The 25582-nt window shown below is 39.4% G+C and overlaps 2 non-coding genes across 2 annotated transcripts; both read left to right on the top strand.

The window, feature by feature from the left end:
• Window positions 1-636: 636 nt before the first annotated feature.
• Window positions 637-708, top strand: Trnad-guc (transfer RNA aspartic acid (anticodon GUC)). The gene has a single exon. It is a non-coding gene; the product is annotated as a tRNA-Asp (tRNA).
• Window positions 709-2078: 1370 nt separating this feature from the next.
• Trnad-guc (transfer RNA aspartic acid (anticodon GUC)) lies at window positions 2079-2150 on the top strand. Its single transcript has one exon. It is a non-coding gene; the product is annotated as a tRNA-Asp (tRNA).
• The last annotated feature ends 23432 nt before the right edge of the window (window positions 2151-25582 follow it).

Genomic DNA, 25582 nt, shown 5'->3' with positions numbered 1-25582 from the left:
ATAACCTGGCGTGACGAAGCACCATTCAACTTGGTTGCAAAGTTTGCTTGTAAAACGTTAAAACATTATTAACAATTTTGAATATATTTATCCTTAATTTAGTGTTAATAAAATTGTGGATTCACAAAACACATAGCTTTGTCTGTGTAGAAAATGAACCTCACATGCAAATGACAAACAGAATCCATATTTTTAAAAGAATGCGTTTGAGATAAACACAACCTTTCCGTTTTATTCTACCAGCTCTTGCATGACATCACGTAGTCCTCGTTAGTATAGTGATAAGTATCCCCGCCTGTCACGCGGGAGACCGGGGTTCGATTCCCCGACGGGGAGATACATTCAAAGTTATTTTGTCAAATTGATCAATTGATAACCTGGCGAGACGAAGCACCATTCAATTTGGTTGCAAAATTTGCTTATGAAACGTTAAAACATTATTAACGATTTTGAATATATTTATCCTTAATTTAGAGTTAATAAAATTGTGGATTCACAAAACACATTGCTTTGTCTGTGTAGAAAATGAACCTCACATGCAAATAACAAACAGAATTCATATTTTTGAAAAAATGCGTCTGAGATAAACACAACATTTCCGTTTTATTCTACCAGCTCTTGCATGACATCAGGTAGTCCTCGTTAGTATAGTGGTAAGTATCCCCGCCTGTCACGCGGGAGACCGGGGTTCGATTCCCCGACGGGGAGATACATTCAAAGTTATTTTGTCAAATTGATTAATTTGTAACCTGGCAAGACGAAGCACCATTCAATTTGGTTGCAAAGTTTGCTTGTGAACGTTAAAACTTTATTAACGAATTTGATTATATTTATCCTTAATTTAGAGTTAATAAAATTGTGGATTCACAAAACACATTGTTTTGTTTGTGTAGAAGATCATCCTCACATCCAAAAAACAAACAGAATTCATATTTTAGAAAGAATGCGTTTGAGATAAACACAACCTTTCCGTGTTATTCCACTAGCTCTGTTCATGACATCACATAGTCCTCGTGAGTATAGTGGTAAGTATCTCCGCCTGTCACGCGGGAGACCGGGTTCGATTCCCCGACGGGGAGATACATTCAAAAGTCATTTTGGCAAGTTGATTAATTGATAACCTGGCGAATAATTCGACTGTATTTGCGCAACAACCACTGAAAAACAAGTAAAAAAATCCATGCTTTTATCAAGTCTAAGCTGTATCAAATTTTACCTTGAAAATGAACCTCACATCCAACAGACGAACAGAATTCATATTTCTGAAAGAATGCGTTTGAGATAAACACAACCTTTCCGTGTTATTACACTAGCTTCTGCATCACATCACGTAGTCCTCGTTAGTATAGTGGTAAGTATCCCCGCCTGTCACGCGGTAGACCGGGGTTCGATTCCCCGACGGGGAGATACATTCAAAGTTATTTTGTCAAATTGATTAATTTATAACCTGGCAAGACGAAGCACCATTCAATTTGGTTGCAAAGTTTGCTTGTGAACGTTAAAACTTTATTAACGAATTTGAATATATTTATCCTTAATTTAGAGTTAATAAAATTGTGGATTCACAAAACACATTGTTTTGTTTGTGTAGAAAATCAACCTCACATCCAAAAAACAAACAGAATTCATATTTTAGAAAGAATGCGTTTGAGATAAACACAACCTTTCCGTGTTATTCCACTAGCTCTGTTCATGACATCACGTAATCCTCGTGAGTATAATGGTAAGTATCCCCGCCTGTCACCCGGGAGAATGGGGTTCGATTCCCTGACAGGGAGATACATTCAAACTTGTTTTGTCAATTTGATCAATTGATAACCTGGCGTGACGAAGCACCATTCAACTTGGTTGCAAAGTTTGCTTGTAAAACGTTAAAACATTATTAACAATTTTGAATATATTAATCCTTAATTTAGTGTTAATAAAATTGTGGATTCACAAAACACATAGCTTTGTCTGTGTAGAAAATGAACCTCACATGCAAATGACAAACAGAATTCATATTTTTGAAAAAATGCGTTTGAGATAAACACAACCTTTCCGTTTTATTCTACCAGCTCTTGCATGACATCACGTAGTCCTCGTTAGTATAGTGGTAAGTATCCCCGCCTGTCACGCGGGAGACCGGGGTTCGATTCCCCGACGGGGAGATACATTCAAAGTTATTTTGTCAAATTGATTAATTTGTAACCTGGCAAGACGAAGCACCATTCAATTTGGTTGCAAAGTTTGCTTGTGAACGTTAAAACTTTATTAACGAATTTGAATATATTTATCCTTAATTTAGAGTTAATAAAATTGTGGATTCACAAAACACATTGTTTTGTTTGTGTAGAAGATCATCCTCACATCCAAAAAACAAACAGAATTCATATTTTAGAAAGAATGCGTTTGAGATAAACACAACCTTTCCGTGTTATTCCACTAGCTCTGTTCATAACATCACGTAGTCCTCGTGAGTATAGTGGTAATAAGTATCTCCGCCTGTCACGCGGGAGACCGGGTTCGATTCCCCGACGGGGAGATACATTCAAAAGTCATTTTGGCAAGTTGATTAATTGATAACCTGGCGAATAATTCGACTGTATTTGCGCAACAACCACTGAAAAACAAGTAAAAAAATCCATGCTTTTATCAAGTCTAAGCTGTATCAAATTTTACCTTGAAAATGAACCTCACATCCAAAAGACGAACAGAATTCATATTTCTGAAAGAATGCGTTTGAGATAAACACAACCTTTCCGTGTTATTACACTAGCTTCTGCATCACATCACGTAGTCCTCGTTAGTATAGTGGTAAGTATCCCCGCCTGTCACGCGGGAGAATGGGGTACGATTCCCCGACGGGGAGATACATTCAAAGTTGTTTTGTCAAGTTGATCAATTGATAACCTAGAAAACGCACTAGAAAACAATACATTGTTACGCGGGAGACCGGGGTTCGATTCCATGACGGGGAGATACATTCAAAGTTCTTTTGTCAAATTGATTAATTTATAACCTGGCAAGACGAAGCACCATTCAATTTGGTTGCAAAGTTTGCTTGTGAACGTTAAAACTTTATTAACGAATTTGAATATATTTATCCTTAATTTAGTGTTAATAAAATTGTGGATTCACAAAACACATATTTTTGTTTGTGTAGAAAATGAACCTCACAGGCAAATGACCAACAAAATTGATATATTAGAAAGAATGCGTTTGAGATAAACACAACCTTTCCGTGTTATTCCACTAGCTCTGTTCATGACATCACGTAGTCCTCGTGAGTATAGTGGTAAGTATCCTCGCCTGTCACGCGCGAGACCGGGGTTCGATTCCCGACGGAGAGATACATTCAAAAGTCATTTTGGCAAGTTGATTAATTGATAACCTGGCGAATAATTCGACTGTATTTGCGAAACAACCACAGAAAGACAAGTAAAACAATCTATGCTTTTATCAAGTCTAAGCTGTGTCAAAATTTACCTTGAATTAGAACTTCTCATCCAAAAGACGAACAGAATTCATATTTCTGAACGAATGCGTTTGAGATAAACACAACCTTTCCGTGTTACTACACCAGCTCCTGCATGACATCACGAAGTCCTCGTTAGTATAGTGGTAAGTATCCCCGCCTGTCACGCTGGAGACCGGGGTTCGATTCCCCGACGGGAAGATCAGTGCTTACACTTCTGACAATTGATATTTCCTCAAAAATCCCTTTTTTCTAAGTCGGAATTTTTTCAAAATTTCCTTGATAGCCGAGGTTATTTTTGACGTTATTTAAGTTAAAAAAGGTGCTAATACAACTTTAAAGTTATTATAATCTCAGTTAAAACTATTTTAATCTCGATTTTTTTGATATTTTACAATAACATGGTTTACTTCCTTTGTTCACTGTCCAGACAAAAAACTGCTAGTCAGTCGGTTCTGGGACATTTACCACCTGGAGCCTTGGATATCATTTACCCATTACCACTCTCATCTTTCCTACCCGGACTCCTAACCTATCCCTAACACCGAAAATATACAGGTGGTCATTGTCCAGTAATGAATTATCCATCCATTAACAAATTTATTTTATTGTTTAGTACAGTTTTCCTTGCGCTAACTTTAACACTAGGCTGTAGGCTAGGTTATCTCTTTTTCTCCTTGTCAGTAACGTCTTCACAATCATCTGAGACTGATGAAAAACTTTAGGATACTAGGCCCATTCATGATACTGACTCAGTCTGACTGTGTACACTATGAGTTTCACTCTGTTTTTTGTGTACACTATGTTGTACATTACACAGCCTAGCTCGCTCTATTATTATGATACCATAATAATAGGTTAGCGTAACATTCATCACTGGCTATACGGTAACTAACTTTTCTAAATCGGAAGAATACCACTAGCCGGATGCAACCTAGTTCGTACCCTGAACAGTTCGTACCCTCAGTTCGTACCTTGAAATGATCGAGAAAAAAAATAAAAAAAGCGGTAGACGCTGATCGCAGTTTCCGCAAACATTTTAAAATTTTCCCCCTGAAAAGATCGAGAGAAAGATAGCACAAAGCCGAAGTCGCTGATCGCAGTTTCCGCTAATCGTAACCCTTACCCTAACGCTAACCCTCGCTCATCGCAGTTTCCGCTAACCCTAACCATAGACTAATCTATGCTCTAACCCTAACCTTCGCTGATCGCAGTTTCCGCTAACATTTTTCCGCAGTTTCTGCTAACCTTTACCCTAATTCTAACAATCGAGTAATCTATGCTCTCTAACCCTAACCCTCGCTGATCGCAGTTTCCGCAAACATTTATCCGCAGTTTCTGCTAACCGCAGTTTCCACTAACCTTTACTCTAACCATAGAGTATAATCTATGCTCTAACCCTAACCCTTGCTGATCGCAGTTTGAGCAAACATTTTCCCGCAGTTTTCGCTAACCTTTACCCTAACCATAGAGTAATCTATGCTCTAACTCTAACCTTCGCTGATCGCAGTTTCCGCAAATATTTTTCCGCAGTTTTATTTTTCCGCTAACCCTAACCCTCGAGTTTGTTTGCGGAAACTCCGATCAGCGAGTTCGGCTTTGTGCTATTAAACTGCCATCAGCGACTTCAGCTTTTTTTAATTATTTCTCTCGATCTTTTCAGGGTACGAACTGAGGGTACGAACTGTTCAGGGTACGAACTAGGTTGCACCGGTGCACCCCCACTAGCCTAAGCTTACCATACCTAACTGTACGTTAAAGCTCAGTGAACTTTGTCATTGCTTCTCAAGTTCAACTGTAAATCAACAGATCATCTAATTTTAACTAAAATAATTGAGAACTAATTCACTCACTGCACTCACCTCCATTTACCAAAATGGCAAGAATAGAAATCAAGCGACAGAAAGGCGAGAATGGGAAAGAGAGTGAGAGAGGGTTCCGGATGGCGAGTGATGACGGAAACCAGCTGATCATCGTTATTCCAGTCGTTCTTAGAACTTTTGAAAGGGATTATTAATAAAATTGTTTTTATAATTGCTAAAAACAACAATTCCCTTTTTAAGACGAAATTTCCTTGTAAAATTGTTAAAAATGCTTAAAAAATCCTTCTGATCTTCACTTCCTTTTTTTATGATTCGAAGCGTTGAAAAATCCCGATTTCGGGATAAAATCCTTCAAAGTGGAAGCACTGGGGGAGATCAGGCCGTAGCCAGGGGGGGTTCTCGGGGTTCCCGGGAACCCCCCCTTGAGCCGAAAAGGTCCATATTTTGGAAAAGGTGTAGTGTACATAGGATCACAGGATCAACTACCTAAGATAAATGAAAGATTGTAGCCTACATTGTACAATAATAAAGTATTAAACTTTGATCATTGCTGCATCATAATGCCTTGTGTTGCAATGTCAATGGTGTCCATCACCTGTTTGTGAATAGTCACAAACATTCGGTTGTTAACTGTCGTCTGTCATTGTGGTACGAAGCAAAGTTTTTACTCGCCTCATGGTGTCATATTCTGTCTGTTTACTGGTGAATTATATACAGAAACAACATGCACTTCCACTTTGATTAATTACTCACAACAGAATGTACTTCCGGGATACTTGCCAGGGTTGCCAAAAGATATTCTGGTAACCGGTCATAAGCATAACATAATAATCACACTTCAATACACTACATCCCTTCCTTCTCGGTTTAAAACGTAGTTTTCAAAGGCATTACTTCTTTTGATCAAAACAATTTTACATTAAATGATTATAACAGGTGATGATAACCATGAGCACTTGAACCAAAAGACGCATCATCGTTAGGTTTCGATTACGTAAGCATCATTCATGCAATCTATGGTATAGCCTACACAGATTAACTTTAAGTACCAACATTTACTGTCAAAAGCAATATAGCCATACTCCAAAGATCATGATTAGCCTAATACGTTTGCTTCTACTTTTCACACTTTGATATTGAAATTGTAGTGGCGAACAATTAAATAGGTTACCACTCAATTGACATGACGTTTAAACAAATAGACATGCGTTCCAGAGCTAGTCTTTATAACGAAAAAACAAAAGGAGTCATAGGCATACAAGTCTGCATTCTAGTCCCTTCAAGTTACATAATCGTTAAAGCGAGCAGGTTTACTGACATTAGGCTACGTGTCGGACGAGTACGTACAGGTATTGAGGACTCATTCGAATCAGCGTTCAAGGTCATGTCCACAGGAGGTGAGTTTACATTTTCATCACTGGTGTTCAATTTCTTAAAAAACGACAAATTTCGTGTCAATTGAACCCCTTCATTGTTTTGTACTGTCACTTCCCCCCTTTCCTTCCTAACTACCTGTTGGGTAGCGCTATCAAAATTTGCAAAAAGTTTATTTGATTTTTGACTTTTAACCAAAACTTCATCTCCAACCCGAATATCTGAGTCGACAGCACGTCGCTTAAACTCAGTGTATAGTTTACCGTCTATTTTACCCTTCCAGTCTCTGTCTCGAATCCCTTCATCAAAGATCTGAGGTTCTCGACACAGTTCAGGTAATTTAGACTTCATTTCTCTGCGAAACATCATATAATAAGGAGTAGAACCTGTAGAAACTTGCGGAGTTGAACGATATGCCATTAGAAATTTGTTGATCTCATACCGCCAATCTTTCTTTTCAACTTGAGCAACTTTGATTGCCTTTAACAATGTTCGATTTTGTCGTTCCACCTCCCCGTTTGCTTGAGGCCATAATGGTGTTGTTTTGCGGTGTATTACTCCATATTCTTCTAGAAAATTCTCAAAATCATTCGATACAAATTGTGGACCATTATCAGTTCGCAATGAGTAAGGTACTCCAAACCTTGAAAACATGGGCAGAATCGCTTGAATCAATTTTTCGCTTGTGATTGATTTCAAGATTGCAATTTCGTAAAAACGACTAAAGTAATCTACCACTACTAAAATGTTCTCACCACTTGGTAATGGACCAAGAATATCTGCCGCACAATCTTGCCAAGGCCCACTTGGTGGCAATACCCGAGCAATTGGTTCAGGTCTGCAAAAGTCGCTGGTGACTTGACATCCGTGACAAAGTTTACACATCTTTTCTGCATCAGCATCGATCTTTGGCCACCACACCTTTGTGCGTAATCGATTCTTTGTCTTGACAATGCCTTGGTGACCCTCGTGTGCCAAATTGAGCACCTTTTCACGCAACGTAGCAGGTATAACGAGTCTTGTCCCTCTGAGCAACAAGTTTCCATATGTACACAGTTCATTTTTTACATGCAAAAAGCTTGTGTCTGTACACTTGGACCAATTTCCTGAATGAATATAGTCCCTAATTTCTGACAACTGTGGATCAGCAGCTGATTTTTGTTCAAGTTCTTTTGTAGATAAAGCGACTGGCATACTTTGCAGAACAATAGATCTCACATAATCATAAGGTTCTGTCAAATCTTTGCTTTCTTCATAGGGCTCTTTATTTAGCCTTGACAATGCATCAGCAATGTTAGTTTTCCCTGGACGATAGATAACACTAAAATCAAACGATTGTAAACGCAATACCCAGCGTTCTATTCTTGCTGTTGGTCTTGATTTCTTCGTGTAAATGTATTGCAGGGGCTTATGATCTGTTTCAAGTTCAAAATGTCTTCCAAATACATACAAATTGAATCTTTCACAAGACCAAACCAACCCTAGAGCTTCTTTTTCCGTTTGGCTGTACTTCTTTTCCACATCTGACAAACTTCGAGATGCATAAGAAATGACTCTCCACACTCCATCTTGTAACTGTGTCAACACAGCACTTAAACCAACTGGAGATGCATCTGTCACAATTCTTGTCTTGCAGTCATTCCGATAATATGCCAATGTATCAGCCTTTGTGATCACTGTTTTTAATTTCAAAAATGCATCTTGGTGTGCTTTATGCCATTGAAACTTTGCAGTCTTTTTGGTCAAGTCTAGTATAGGCCTTGCAATGGTTGCTAAATTTGGGATAAACTTAGCTGAAAACCGAACAAGACCCATGAATGATCTGACTTCACTAGCTGAAGTTGGAGGTTGTGCTTTTTGAATAGCTGCAATTTTCTCTGCACTGGGACTTACCCCTTGTTGGTGCAAGTCATGTCCAAAAACTGTAAGCTTTGACATTCTAAACTGACATTTTGTTTTATTCAAAGTCAATCCAGATTTTAACAACTTTTCCAGTACCACATGTAATCGACTGTCATGTTCTGTCCTGTCTTTTCCATAAATGACAATGTCATCTGCAATGTTAGCAACACCATCGCAGTTCTTCAATAAATCTCAAATAATTTTCTGATATTGTTCAGGAGCAGAACTCAGTCCAAATATTAGCCTTTTATATCTGTATAGACCTCGATGTGTAACAAATGTTGTATCAGCTTCGCGCACAGCGCCGTGGAGCGTCACGCTCGCGTTCTGATAAGATTCTCTTTTTTGTGAGTAAACGCGACCTGGCAACACCGGACACACTCAGTAGATTTTTGCAGGACGGTTTATTGTGGAATAATAATACAACGAACATAAATACATAAAACAACGAATTAAGCGGTTACCACCAAACATGCCAGTGCACTTACCAAACTTTTATGTGCTCCACACGTACTGATCACAATCATTGAATCACATGACAATTCACAGCCTAATTGTCTTGGAAAACATGAATACAAAATAATTAGGCTAACTGTACAGTGCACTGAAATCGAACACACACGGATTTCACTAACAAAAACTACTGTACAATAAGTTCACTATAAACTTAAGAATTCCCTTACTACCTCAAATCGGCTGCTGATATTTACAGATAAAAAACTGCACATAGAAATATTAGCTAACTTGCTTACAAAACAATTCTGTCATGGTAAACATCGGAAGGTTTCGCAGCAGCAAACGACGACTAAAATGTGGTAACCGCAACTACGGAACAATAATAAAAAATAAAGGGCGTAAAATCTCATACACTCCCCCACCAAAATGGGGACTGCAGAATCAGTACACATTTTTTACAAACACGATACAGAAGATTTTACGATCACATACCGCATCACAATGACTAAACGACAGAGAAAGCGGATCGTGTAGCAAGAGCATTTTGCAATACAACAGAAAAAACGATGACATCAACACTACTCTTTAGCAGGAATTAGTACGGAGTACGGACAGTTTCACAATAGGTCGTTCACGTACACCCTTTTGTGTAAGTACAGAACAGCTACGAACGACGCCATGTTTATCATGATTAACACTAATTACTCTACCCAGAGGCCATCACACCTAGCGGAATCCTAACTAGCAATTAAAACAATGTCGCCCAGTACAGGAATTTGGCTTCAGATTATCCAATGGCTTAGGCCAACTCTCTGGGTTTAATTTTAAAAAGTCAGGGCCTTCCAACCACATACCGGACTTTAACATGGCTTCAGCAGTGAGTCCACGAGAAGCTTGATCAGCTGGATTCAACTCTGTGGGGACATATCGCCAGTCGTAGGCTATACACATGTATGTGCTTGAATTTTTGACAAACGGTTTCGGGTGTAAACAGGAAAACTTTTACAATCTGCCAACAAGCTACGCAACACTGCGGCAGAATCAGACCAAAATATACAGGTGCAGTCATTTAACTGTAACTGGCGTTTAACGTTTTGCGCCATTCTTACGGCATCCAATGCAGCTTCAAGTTCAAGCTGTGGAATCGTGCGTTTCTCGGAGTCGGCTAAAAAGGATTTTGCAGTCACAATGTTACACTGAGCCCTTCCGTCCGAATATATTGCACGCAAATAGCAAACACAACCTCTGGCATTATTAGAAGCATCAGCGAATATGTGCAGTTGCTTCCCAACAATAGGCGTGTTGTCAGACCTCATCTCATAAAAACGTGGTATGCGTACATCACTCAACTGTGCTAGACTTTGAACCCAAGTTTCCCATTTCTTGCTAATAGAAATGGGCACTCTTTCATCCCAGTCCAAAGCCAGCCTACATGTCTCACGAAACAACAATCGTGCGGCTAGAACTACTGGAACGACCAAACCTAAGGGGTCAAACAGGGAATTCATAATAGACAACATTGAACGTCGTGTCAGAATTCTATCAGGAGGGTTTACGGAAAAGCGAAAGTCATCATCAACTACATTCCAAACTATCCCTAACACTCTCTCTTGCTTGCCGGCCAAGTTCAATTCTTGCATAGGTTTCGGCGCATCTGGTTCTTGAAGGGAGTTAGTCACTTCATTACAAGTGGACACCCATTTTGTGAGATTGAAGCCGCCCAGAGATAAGAGCTGTTTTGTATCACTGGCCAATTTTATAGCAGCATCTTTGTTGTTAGCGCCGGAAAGAAAATCGTCCACGTAAAAAGAATTCAACACGTTCTGTGCAACATTAGGGTCAAAAAATTTACCATACTCTCGAGCACATGTGCGCAAGCTAAAGGCGGCACAACTAGGCGATGAACGAGCACCAAACAAGTGCACTCGCATTCGATAAGGAACAGGATTTTGCTTGATGTCGCCATGAGGCCACCATAAGAATCTGAGAGCATCACGGTCTCGCACTGTCACTTTCACTTGGTGAAACATCGCTTGTATATCAGCAACAATTGCAACACGGTGGCTGCGAAACCTCATCAGCACACCTACCAAAGAATTGACAAGATCGGGACCTTTCATCAAATAATCATTTAAAGATTGATCATGTGATTTTGCAGCACAGTCAAACACAATGCGCGTCTTATCCGGCTTTTTTGGATTTATGACTGGGTGGTGTGGCAGATACCATGTTTTATTTTTGGTGTTAATTTCATTTTCAGGCACAATTTCAGCATGAGCTTTCTCAACGTAATCTTCCATCTGTTTCACATAACGTTTGCAAAGCTCATCATCTCGCAATAGCCGTTTTTTTAATGTGGATAGACGTTTTTCAGCCATGCTTTTACTTTCAGGCATTTTAACGGCATCATTTTTCCAGGGAAGAGGTAGCTCATAATGCCCATCGGAATGGACAATATGGCGTTTCATCATGTCATGAGCAATTACATCTTCTTTTGAGTATTTCAACCCAAACTCTGCTGCTTCTTTGTTGTTACCAATCCATGTGAGCAAATTTTCAACATGGGGTATGTCATGTTCCAATGGTGAAGGATACATAGTTCCTTCATCATCAATAATTACATCAGACAGCAATTGAGAATCCTTATAGTCAAATGCCGATGAAAAGAATCCAGAACTGGAAATTTCTTGCTGCTCAACCAAGGCAGGACCTTTCAATAGCCAGCCTAATGGCGTCTTCACTGCGTCTGGGTACTTTGTTGAGTCAGGGGAGAATCTACTTTCAAGACACCGATGCAGCATCACATTGTCATTGCCTAACAGCAACGTCACATCTCCAGTCACTAAATTAGGAAAAGAAACATCATGCAAATAATCTAACTCGCTCAACAAAGTGGCATCAGGCAGATTGTTGGGTTTGGCTGGAATCTCATCCAACACAGCAAGGCCAATAAGTTCATATTCTCCTTCTTCTACCAAAGGAAGCACAGTTAAATTAACAGATGAAGTATTAATAACTTCAGGATGGCTAGTGGTGAGAGTTTTTAAAGTAAACTGAGTTTCCACATTATCAGCACAACTCACATTCAACTCATCAAGCAAACTTTGCTCACAAAATGATTTGTTGGAGCCGGAGTCCAACAAAGCATAGGTTCGTGTCTCCTTTTCACCACTACGTACCCTTACAGGTACGATATCCAAATAAGGTAAGGAATTCATAGGAACAAGTGAACATTGCATACAATTTCTTGCTTCGGGATTATTCGCTACCATCGAAGCACTTCTTGGGCCAGTGGGAGGCAAGTGTAACAAGCGATGGTGACTCATACCATGGCATTTATCTAAGTTACATCTCACATTAAGTTTGCATTGGTTTGCTCTGTGTCCTCGGTATAAACAATTAAAACATAATCCAAGTTTCGATGCAAACATTATTCGCTCCCTAGGAGTTTTTTGTTTAAATAGAGCACAGTTATCTAATTTGTGCTCTGCATTACAACAACCACAACGCTTTTGATCAAATTTTGAATGTGGGATGGGTTTGGATGATTCATCAGCAAGAGCTGTCAATACCCGGTGACTACGGCCACTGTCGTTTGTATTACTCTTTCCAATTTTAGGAAATAGCATTTTACTATACACTGAGTTAGCCTTCAGTGATTGGTGAATAACAAATTCTGCAAAGTCTGAAAACTCAGCCACTCTCCCGTAGTCCTCTTGCACATTCATAGCTTTATCTACCCAATCTTTTCTTAGATCCACAGAAAGTTTATTAACAAGAGAACTAATGAAGTCCACAGAATTCATGGGTGAAGGTGTTCCAGCATCCTCCATTGCTGCCAAGCATCTTTTCATTAAAACTGCAAAACTTTCTAATGCTTCTGCATCATTTTGCGAAATTCTAGAAAAATCTAAAAGACAACGCTCACAACACCGTGAAACAACATGAGGTTGGCCGTATCTATTATACAACTCACGCCACACCATACTGTACGCTCGAGACTTGTTTCGTTCACTGGCAAGATGCTTCACCTTTTCATATACAGATTTACTGCAATGTTGGAACAGATAAACCAATCGAAGATCATCATCATACACTTTATTTGCCACATGGACCTCAAATCGATTTACAAAGGCCCAATAGTCCATGGGGTCACCTTCGAATTTCTCCACAGAGGGTTTGGGGAGAAATCGATCTCCAACTTCAATATGACGACACTGAGGTACAACCGGATCCATGTGATGAGACTGAGGCACAACAGGATCGATATGGGGAGACTGAGATACGACAGGATCAATGTGAGAAGACTTCTTACTCTTTGATTGATAGCAGTCTAGGGTGACATAACTACTCCTTTGAGACATGCTATCCCACAATTCAGCCTCAGCTTCTGCCATTTCTATATTTCTTTTTATCTGATTTCTTTGCATTTCCAATCCTTCTCTTTTCTCAGCTTCTTCCTCATCGAGGTGCTTCAAAGCGAGTTTGGCCAATTCAACTTTTATGCGGCCTTCTTTACGTTTAATACTAATTGAACTATGACTAGAATGATGGCTTTTGATTGAGTGAGCCTGAGAAACACCCTCAACCGAGATTTTGGATTTTGAAGCCCTCCCTGTGGAATGCACCGCTACCTCCGAACCAGGCCCATCTGTCCTACCCAACACTTCCCCCGAACCACGCTCTTTTTCAGTCATTTGATCAGCCATGGCGCCCAAACAGATAAATTACACAAAATACACAATAAGCTACCAAAAGCGCAAGAGTATCAATATAAAGGCACAAGAATAAATTATTGTTCAATCCGCAAGAGAAAGATACCTCTTCGTTTTTGATGAAAAGTTTGTACACTGAACGAAGGACACCTCTTCTTATCGACCAAGGTTGTAAACTGAGCGAAGGACACCTCTTCGTCTCGATAAAAAAGTTTGTAAACTGTATCAGCTTCGCGCACAGCGCCGTGGAGCGTCACGCTCGCGTTCTGATAAGATTCTCTTTTTTGTGAGTAAACGCAACCTGGCAACACCGGACACACTCAGTAGATTTTTGCAGGACGGTTTACTGTGGAATAATAATACAACGAACATAAATACATAAAACAACGAATTAAGCGGTTACCACCAAACATGCCAGTGCACTTACCAAACTTTTATGTGCTCCACACGTACTGATCACAATCATTGAATCACATGACAATTCACAGCCTAATTGTCTTGAAAAACATGAATACAAAATAATTAGGCTAACTGTGCAGTGCACTGAAACCGAACACACACGGATTTCACTAACAAAAACTACTGTACAATAAGTTCACTATAAACTTAAGAATTCCCTTACTACCTCAAATCGGCTGCTGATATTTACAGATAAAAAACTGCACATAAAAATATTAGCTAACTTGCTTACAAAACAATTCTGTCATGGTAAACTTCGGAAGGTTTCGCAGCAGCAAACGACGACTAAAATGTGGTAACCGCAACTACGGAACAATAATAAAAAATAAAGGGCGTAAAATCTCATACAAATGTTGTAATATGGCGGCTCGTTTCATCCAACATTATCTGATGAAAGTCCCATTTTAAATCCAACTTACTGAAAACAGTACTACCATTGAGTTGATACAACAGTTCTTCAACAGTGGGAATTGGATGTCTCTCTCTAACTATAGCCTGATTGGCTTGTCGCATATCAACACAAATGCGAATGTCACCATCACTCTTAGGTATGACTACCAATGGAGAGATCCAACTTGATGGTCCTTCTGGGACTTCTTCTATAATATCAGCATCAAGCAGTTTATTTAACGTTACATCTACCTTTTCTCTCATCGGAAATGGTATTCTTCGAACAGGTTGAGCTACTGGCTTAAGAGAATCATCAATATGCAATTTTAACTCATAATCTTTTAACAAGCCAACACCAGTAAATAAACCATCATACTTAGACACAATGTCATTATCAACTTGAGGTTCAACATTATTAGCACCAGATTTAACACCATTTACATGTATTGGACCAACATGCAACAAACCTAAAGTCTCTGCAGTGTCTTTGCCCAATAGTCTGTGTCCATCGGTATCTGCTACAACAAAATCAGCAACACATACTTTTTGTGTAACTTTTGATTCAACTTTTGCCGTAAATGTTCCTAATGTTGGAATTGGCTTCTTACTTCCATACGTGTACAATGTTTTAGCAGATTTCCTTGTTGTTGCATTAATATAACATGTCTTCAGCCATTCCCAAGTTTGCTTGTTCACAATGTTGCATGATGCACCGGAATCAACTAACATGTCTCCCACAGACACACCACCAATGTTTAAACTTACACTGCACAGCCCATGTGTTGAAATTTTCATTGAAAAGACATTAGTTGATGCTCCAAATTCATTTTCACCCAATCCTGAATTATCTATTTGATCGGCATTAGATTTTAAAAAGGTTTTAGATTTTGCATTTCTTTGTTGATAAAACTGTGTTGTATTCCTTACTTTTGATCTGCATTTCTTTTGAAAATGTCCCAGATTTCCACATTTGTGGCACTTCTTCCCTCTTGCAGGGCACTGCCTGTCAAGTTTGAAATGACCAAATAATCCACATGCAAAACACTCTTGTGTGTCTTTTCCCTGTTTTGACTTAATGTTACTCTTTCTTTGTATAGGAACTGAATTTACTTCATGCTGCATGCTTGGTTCTAATGATTTTCTTTCCATCATCTTAACCTGTGAATTAACTGCTTCATGTGCTCTAGCAATAGCTAATATATCATTTAACTGCACATCTCCTTTTTCCAAAAACTTTCGTCGTATATAAATGATTGGAATGACATTTATCAATTACTTGATCACGAAGTTGGGTATCCAATGAATCACCAAATTCACACATAGCTGCCTGTTGTCGCAGTCTGCAAACAAATTTGTTCACCGGCTCATCATGTTTTTGCATCAATTGCAAAAACATGATGAGCATGATGATGAGCAAAACATGATGAGCAAAAACATGCAAAAACAAAAACATGGCGTTCAAAAGGTACATTAGCCTTAGGAAGAAAATGATCATCCAACAATGTTAAAGTCTCTTGAAGAGTTTTACCTTCATTGTCTGGAACCAAAGAAAAATAAATTTCTTCCACATCCACACCAGCAGTGTGCAGCAGCAGAGCCTGTTTTTGTTCATCACTGGTGACACCTTTTCCAGTGATATACAATGAAAACGCCCGTTTCCATCGCTTCCAACGTTGTCCCTGGCTTTGTGCATCACCATTGACATCAAAGGGTAATACAGCTGACACCTCGCAGGTAACTGCAGCTCAATTCATGATGCTCACTAGTAGTTTGGACAACACGATAAGAACAATTCACTGTCTGCTTGGACCTCTTGAACTAATAGGCTACAGATTTAAATATTTTCCTCGTCGCCAAATGTCATATTCTGTCTGTTTACTGGTGTATTATATACAGAAACAACATGCACTTCCACTTTGATTAATTACTCACAACAGAATGTACCAGGGTTGCCAGATCCAAAATAGCTTTGCCTGCCAAATGTTTCATAAAAACTGCCAAAAAACTGCCAAATTTTTCAGGGTTTCAAAAAAAACTGCCAAAAAAAATGCCAAACTGTTAGTGTTAGAAGTTACTTGTCCTGTTAGTCAGAAAGGTCATACACCATACTATTTGGTGCTACATATAGCTCTGTCTGATGGTATAGGCCTACTGTCTCAATTTACCTTGATAAACCACTTAGTATGAATAATAAAACACAAACTGCATGTATCAAGCTAAATTAAAACAAACTTTCAAAGGTTGTACGCGGCCACATAGTTGGAGGTGGAGCTATCAAGCATCAACCAAGCGCAATCAGAGGAAGGTGATAAAGACCAAGTGGCCTTGTAGTGGATGTTTTTACAAGTGGATTTGGAGCTATTCTGGCATCCGATGGGTTTTCACATGCATTTATAATATCAAACAGCTGTCTGAAACTTTTGTATTGCAAATATTCTGTTTGAATAAGCTTAACTGAAGGTGATCTACAGTGGCGTATCTAGGGGGGGTGGGGGGACAGACCACCCCGGGCGGCACGTCTGGGGGCGGCACTTGCAGACTAAAATTTTAGATTTTGATTATAATCTGATAAAAAAACGCATTTCATTTACATCTGCTTTTTCACATGCCATATATAATAGACTGCATGTACGGTACTGGTGAGGAACTTCCGGTACCAATTCAGCAGCTCAAGTCAACGAAATTCCTGGTAGGTTGCACAGTGACCGTGTGCTCTTTGAGACAGTAGCCTCCCGTATAGGTTTATAGCCTACTGCCTATCTGTATGTCGACATGTTCAGCCCAGCCAGCCATTCATACACAGTACCGTACAGCATACCGGTAGGCCAAATACGTTCCGGTTCAAATTTCTACAAGACCTCTGACCTAAGCTATGCTTTCAACTCATACGGTCCGACTGCGCATCATTAACCATACCCTGTTAACACTTACTATTGGCAAGAAAATAAATGTCAAATCCGCATCCCTCCAGCTGCCCAGTCCAACTCCAACTTTGGTTGGTGAATGGTGACTGGTGTGACTGGCCAGTGGCCTCTGGTCTGGAGCTTCCATTTCAATAAATTAGGAATCGGAGTTTCCAGTCCATAAATTAAAGTTTTTTGATGGACTTTCATTAATAAAAGTTTTTTAAAAAACTGTAGTGGTGAGTTGTACCGGTACCGTAATAATTACAAAAAAATGCCAGACACAAAAATAAAAAATGCCAAAAAAATGCCAAACTGCCAAACGTAATTTTCTCCTGCCAAACGCTTTCAAAAAACGCCAAATTTGTGAAATTTGGCAGGAAAAACGCCAATATGGCAACCCTGGAATGTACTTCCGGGATACTTGCCAGGGTTGCCAAAAGATATTCTGGTAACCGGTCATAAGCATAACATAATAATCACATTTCAATACACTACACATGGCACTAAAACTGCGTTCAGCATTGATCGAGATGAGCGCGATTGTTCGATAAATGCACAAAAGTTTGTGTATTTCCGAAAGATATGTCTTTGCTGCTTGTTTAGAACAGGGCCGTAAATACTTGTTTGCGCGACCGTGAATCTTCGCGGCCCAAACGTTTCAGAAGCATATAATTTTGCGCAAAATACTTTGCAATTTAATATCAATTTCAATACGATCGTCCCCGCTTATTAAGCTCACATAGGGACCGGACAATTTTGGGCTTATTGAGCGTGGAGAATTTTCTACCACTCCTGTACCTTCAGTATATCAGGAATGGACCAAATTGGGCTTAATAAGCGAGTGGACTTATTAACCGTGGGCTTTGTCGTCGTGTGAGCCTCTGGGACCGAGGGTCTATCCTTTTACCACCCAAAATCCATGATGTTCCCGGACTACACCGGAAGGCTACTAGAGAGCAGCCAGTCTTTGGTTTCATCATCCAAGACGCGTAGAGCTTCCACTCCATTAGGTGTCTTGGTAGCCTGCAGTCATTGATGATGTGGTCTGCGGTCTGTTCCTCGGCACCACATTCACAGGAGGAGGAAGAGGCCATTCACCATTGGTGCATGGTTGAGCGGAAAAGCCCGACGCCCGCACGAAGACTGTTGAGGCGCACCCATGCCTGTCTTTGTAGTGTCAGGCTTATGGAGCATGTGTCGGCGTAGGAAATGAACGAATGGTTTCTGGTGCTAGCCTACTTGACTTCCGTTCAGAATTCCATTTATGGTCCGCCCAAGTGGCCGCAGAGATGTTTTTTCATCAGCTTCGTTGATCAGAAGTTCTGGCACGATTAATTATCTTGATTTCAGTCGACGGGGTGCTCGTTTGGGAGATCAGAGATCTTGTGGTGGAGAAGATGATTATGGCTTCAAGATCAAGCGGCGCTGGTTCGACTCTCGGGGTGTGCGCTTGAGCAACGCACGTTAAGGACTGCTCTCCATTCAGCGGCATTTAATGGATGGAATAGTTCCACGGCAACAAGACTTCAACAATCGGAAACTTCACTCTGTCAATCTCGGTGACCGGGCCTGCGTCAGTGATTCAAAGCCTCTACAAGTATGCGAAACTGCCAGGATTAAGTTCTGCAAGAAGCTTTCCCAGTCCGAGGATAAAGATTCAATCAATCAATCAGTGCCCGTCGACCGAGAGACAGAATGGTTTATTCGCCACAAAGCTCAGTCGGTTGGATGCCAGCAAGAACGGGGAGATTGTTCAATGGTGTGGGGCGCAGGCATCCGGTCACTGTGCGCAGGCAGTGGCGTAACTACCCATTGGATCTTGTGGATAAATCCAGGGGCGGCACGTTGCTAGAGGGCGGCAAAATGTGATAACGTTTTAAAGTTTAAACGAACAAAGACAGTCACATTAATTTATTCTCGGAGAGACTCAGATTTAAACGACATAAGTTAACCCTGATCTAAGTGAAGCCAAAAAATTAAACAAGTTATGCCTATAGGCCTAAACTAATTTGCAACTTTTTTAGATTGAGCCTCACCATGTGGTAGCCTATTTGTGATGGTTTAATGATACGGTACTCATGCTGTTGAAGTAATGATAAAATGTCGGTTGTAACTTGTAAGGTATAGCATTGTTCAGTCAATTTAGCTTTGGTCGGTAGTTAAGTTCAGATTAGTTTTAAGTTTATTTCAGTTTCGTGCAAAAATCCAAGGACGGTATATTGCGTTGCTACGCCACTGTGCGCAGGGCGCTGTTTATGGCAATGTTGTGGCAGTGAGCACTGCAGCACCAAACAGGTGCACAGTACTCTGCTGAAGAGTAGACAAGGGCTAAGGCTGCTATACGCAAAGTGTCATCTCTCGTCCCCCAGCTGGATCCTGCCAGGCACTTGAGTACTGAGTAGCCCAGCGCAGTTTGTCAGTTTCTTGCGCAGCGACACCAAATGGTGGTGGTAGGTGCGCGATCTGTCTAGTGACACTCCAAGAATTTTTGGTTCGCGGCAGAAGGACAGAGGTTTTCCATTGTTCTGAACATGTAGCTTACGATCAGCTTACCGATTGTTTAGGTGGAAAGCTGCTGCCACAGTTTTGGTTTCGCTGAGTTTCAGCCGCCAATTCTGGAGATAAGCTGAGAGAGTTTTCATGTCATGGATCAAGGTGTCTTCTAGGCTTTATAACTGTGGGCTTAATAAGAGAGGACTAGGCTACTGTAGGCTACTACTTTGGAAAGTAGAAATTTTCTTGTACAAAATTGTACGAAACTCAGCACGTCAAAGAGTAGGCCTATATGATTGTAGGCCTATTTATTTTTGACATACAAGTTATATTTATAGTAAGTTTAAACCCTTTTGCGACCCACTGTGGATGGTCTCGCGACCCAAATTTGGGTGGCGACCCACTATTTGCAGATCCCTGGTTTAGAACCTCGCATATCGTAGACAATTTAGGCTAAAAGCGAATAACAGAAATCGTTACCGGTATATTGCAATATGTAGCCTATTTATTTAGTTTGTTTTTGTAATGTTGACAATTTGAAGTTTGTTTTGTTTGTTGGTTTATATAATTATTATGTACTGCCAGAGATGTACGTATACGCCGCATACTTGCGGCGTAGACTTTTTAATTACGCTAACGCTTGCGGCCACATTTTTTTGGATAGTTTGCACTTGAGGCTACGCCGTAAAGTTTTCGCGGTTTTTTAGCGCATAACGTCAACGCATACTTTTTAATATATTTTTTTTTCGCTACAACACGCCAATACCTTCCAGCGCTGCAGTTGAAAAAATGTTTTCAATGGGCAAAGACATATTGGAACCAAAACACAGCAAAATGTCAGATGAACACTTTCAGATGCTTGTGTTTCTTCGTGGAAATTCAAAATAAAACTTGTTTGTTTCGAGTGGTTTATAGCGTGTGAATGTTTGAAACCTAGCAAACAAAATTAGTTTACGCTAGTATATGCGCTGACGCCGACTCCGCCAACTTTTTTTTACAAGTTACGTTGACGCATACGGCGTATACTTTTTCGAACGTTTGCGTTTACGCTGACGGCGTCAATATTTTTTGTATGCGCGTACATCACTGTGTACTGCTTCTTCCTATGTTTTGATTGCTTGCTTGTGGACACGCCAAGAAGAAAGTGTTATCAAAAAGTCCATATTTTTGGATTTGGGAACCCCCCCTTGAAAATGTCTGGCTACGGGCCTGGGGGAGATACATTCAAAAGTCATTTTGGCAAGTTAATTAAATTATAACCTGGTGAGACGAAGCACCATTGTTTCGATTCAGTGGGCACGTTTCAACATCTGTTCACGATTATATCGCACACAAAACGCACTTATGTCAATAATTCAACTGTATTTGCGAAACGACCACAGAAAGACAAGTAAAAAAATCCATGCTTTTATCAAGTCTGAGCTGTATCAAAAATGACCTTAACTTGCAATTGAGAATTGAATGATTGCAAAGTTTGCTTGTGAACTTTAGAACTTTATTAACGAATTTGAATATATTTATCCTTAATTTAGTGTTAATAAAATTGTGGATTCACAAAACACATAGTTTTGTTTTTGTAGAAAATGAACCTCACATCCAAAAAACAAACAGAATTCATATTTTAGAAAGAATGCGTTTGAGATAAGCACAACCTTTCCGCGTTATTCCACTAGCTCTGTTCATGACATCACGTAGTCCTCGTTAGTATAGTGGTAAGTATCCCCGCCTGTCACGCGGGAGACCGGGGTTCGATTTCCCGACGGGGAGATACATTCAAAAGTCAATTTGTCAATTCTGATTGAATTTTTTAGGTATATAGGCTACTGCTAAATTAAATTGTTTTTATAGCTCAATTAACTTTAACACTAGAATTACCAGGATTTTTTACACCCTAGAATTACCACGGTGTCCCATAGGACACCTTCAGTAATGCAGCGTTTTTCTGTCTAACTGCTAACTTTGTAACTATTATTATGCATTCTAAATGAAAGCAGGTTTCCCAGAAACACATTTGCATCCAACTTGTATTGTTGAAAACCTATTTCCAACAAAAAAAGCATAAGAAACAATCACTTTATGGGACACGGCTTAGCAATCTTAGACTAGTCTACAGTCTACATATACTACATAGTCTACAGTCTACAGATCATAGTATCATTTGCAACACCCGCTGAATTTTACAAAAACAACTTTTAAATCATTTTGCGAACACTTTCCGGTTTCCACAGGTAGGATTCTGACACTTGGAACAAGTAACTGTTGTTGCATTGTCACAGCCTCTTCTATAGCATTTCCTGCGTTTTCTTGACCCAGGTGTCATGACAATAGTTGTGTTGTTTTGTAGTTGGTAGCACAAACATTCAATGAGCTCGAGTATAAAGTATCTTCGTGATATATGGTTATCAGTCGACTTTATAAAAAGAGCACATGCGTTGATTGCCGCTATATCGAGCATGTTACCCTATACAGCTAATGGCAAGTTTGCCACCTCCGGGAAACTGATCGCGTACTGTACAAACGAGCCATTTGATCAAAAACGGCGACGCCGACTTTTGCTCTCATTGTAGAGACCGATCACACATGGCTTTTTACCTTAGCAGCCATGGTGGTGTCCACATCTGGCGTAGAATGCATGGTGGATAACCAGTGGCGCCGCCAGACCTTCAACAATGGGGGAGCAAAATATTGACAGTGCAAGACAGTAGCGTAGTCGAAAATTTTGAAAGGGTGGAGTGTTGACAGCCGGCGGGCGAAGCCCGATGGCGTGTTTGCCGAAGGCGACACTTAGCGGCGGGGGGTCTGGGGGGCCTCCCCCAGAAAATTTTGAAAAAATACTTTCAGTTTGGTGCATTCTGAGAGCATTTTCAACAAAATTGTGGGTATGAATATTTCTGTAAAATGGTGCTGTCCGGTGGCATAGCAAAAAGATAAGATCATGTTTTCTTCGGCATTTTTCGGATATAAAGCTAAAGCTAAGTCTTTTCTATGTTTTCTTGTTGCTAATTCCAGACTGAGATATTTGAATGTTTGGTATTGGAAAAACTCGCTCTTTTAATGCAGTTTCGTTTAAAATTAGGCAAACTTTGTCTTAGAGACATAGGTTGATTCATGGTTGATTGCTTTTTTTGCGAGGTTTTACAGTTTTATTATTTATCAATTTTCTCCTTGGTTGATTCAAAAAGCGATCTTATTCCGGTAAGACACTAACTTTTATGCTCTGAAGTCAACCCAAAGTTTAGAAAATGTAACGTCATAGAGGTCATACATCTTGATGAGTGTCAAACAAAAAGCTTTGAGACAATGAAGTTACTTTAGGCTATTTCTGATATATTCAAGTTTTGTATAACGAATAGCAGTTTAGATGTTAATCTAGATCGAACAAGCGATCTCAGCAGTTGCAGATGGCTTGCATCCTTGCACAGTTTGACGAGAAATTACATCATAGGCTGAAGCTTTTCTTGCAAACAATGTATTAACATCCGTAAATTCAATTTGAAAGGTTGAAACCCCCGATCCCCCCTCCCTTGGCTACGCCACTGGTGCAAGACAGTGGTACATTATTTAATTTCTCTTATTTTCTACCAGGCTGGAAAAAATGTTTAGCTTTCCGGGAATTTGTTTTTTAGAGAAAAAATTTCCCGCGGCTTACAATCACGATAATGAGAACCTTATATTTTACTGATCTCCAGAGCTGACGTAAACCTTAAAAGTCATGTCGACATATTCTTGATGCCCCCCTTATCGAAAATTGTTCTTTGTAATACCGCTTTGAAGGAGGATTACGACTATGAACAAAAGAATAAATTTTAAACTTAATTTTGAATTGAAAAGACATGACGTAATGTCTTCCAACCTTAGTTATATATTTTTTCATTACGTAACGTCTTGTAGGAATAAATTGAAAATCAGTATGATCACTCAAAATGAAAGCAATGGGACTACGAATCCTCACTAAACCAATCAATCAATGGTTTTGTTGCACCGAAGATGACAACCTTATATTTTACTGATCTCCGGAACTGACGTAAACCTTAAGGCATAGATCTGTTGACTCAATGCAAACCCTTTAAAGGTTGCGGTGGCTGTCAATTCAACTTTTTTGTATCAACAGTTGTATCTCTAAAACCACTGAGGCTGCGACTACGAGATTTCTTGACTTTTACTAACTTTTATTCACCTCTATTGAGCTGAAATTTTGAGCGAATAAAGGTTATAAATTGAAAGATATAAGGCATTTCTCAGCACATCCTCTGAAATATTTCATATTCTATTGTGAAACATTTTCCCACCAGCTGGATGAAAGTAATTAATTTGGCCCATGTCTCGTTAATCCTAACTGTTTCACAGCGTGAAGGGCATTGGCTGTATGTAAAATAATGCAAAAAAAATTAATCACAACGTTACAATGCACGTTAATCATTACTCTACCCAAAAAATAATGTGTAAACTCACGCTACAAATTACACTCATAAGTGACCTCAACATTTCAACGTATATGAGCAGTTCTAAAATTCACATAGTTTTAATTTTCGGATTTGCTCAGGGTGAATAATTTTACAAAGTGAATCCCAAACTTTGAAACCGTGCCAACATAACAGAGATATCACTCCTAAAGCATAAGAAGAATCGACAGCCCCCCTCTCCCCAAACTGAGCAAGACTCCAGGAGCCCAACCTTCTAAGGGTTAAAAGTCATGTCGACTTATTCTTGATGCCCCCCTTATCGAAAACTATTTTTTGTTGTACCGCTTTGAAGGTGGATTACGACTATGAACAAAAGAATAAATTTTAAACTTCAATTTTTATTGAAAATACATGACGTCATGTCTTCCAACCTTATCCCATTTTTTTCATTACGTAATATTTACCACCACCAAACCACTTTTGACGATCGAATTTGTTAATTTATTATTCGGTAAAATGTTTAGATGATATCACGTCATTACGCCGATTTAGGATATAATTTCATTCATGACGTCGTATGGATGAAAAACTTTTACAAGTTTTATACTCTGCTGAGATTAAAGAAGAAACATAAATGATAAATATTGGAGAAATTGAATCTCCTTTACAACTTAAGAATCGAACAACTCAAAACTGCTGAAACAAAACGTTTTGTTTAAGAGAAAGAATCACCGCAAGCAACCAATGCCAAAATGCGCGCGGAAGAAGTCATGGGAGTGTTTTTTTTTTTTTGGGAGTGAGGTATCAAAAATTTAAATGGGAGTGTGAGTGTAAAAAAAAAAATGGGAGTGTAAAAAGGTATCAAAAATTTAACAGGTTGTTATTTTTGTACATCAATGTGACTTTAGTTAAAACTTTAAAAAGTCTATATCTTTGCTTCAGTAGAAAATCTTTTTATCTACTGTACAATTTAGTCATCAAGGTTTTCCATACTTTTTTTTAAAGAGAGTGCTTTTACCCCCCCTTCTTGCAACTTGAGTTGACTTACTTGAGGTTGGGATCCAAATATTAAAAAAAAATATTAATATGTATTAATAAAAAAAAAAATTAAAAAGATGATGCCCAAAACATTGGAGGGGCAGCAACTAAAATTTTATTGCCTTTTGCCACGACCTACATGTGTGAGACAGCATTTTTAGCTCTT

The sequence above is a fragment of the Aplidium turbinatum genome, chromosome 12, assembly GCF_918807975.1.
Source record: "Aplidium turbinatum chromosome 12, kaAplTurb1.1, whole genome shotgun sequence".
Classification (NCBI taxonomy): domain Eukaryota; kingdom Metazoa; phylum Chordata; class Ascidiacea; order Aplousobranchia; family Polyclinidae; genus Aplidium; species Aplidium turbinatum.
This window is presented reverse-complemented; position numbering and strand designations above follow the sequence as displayed.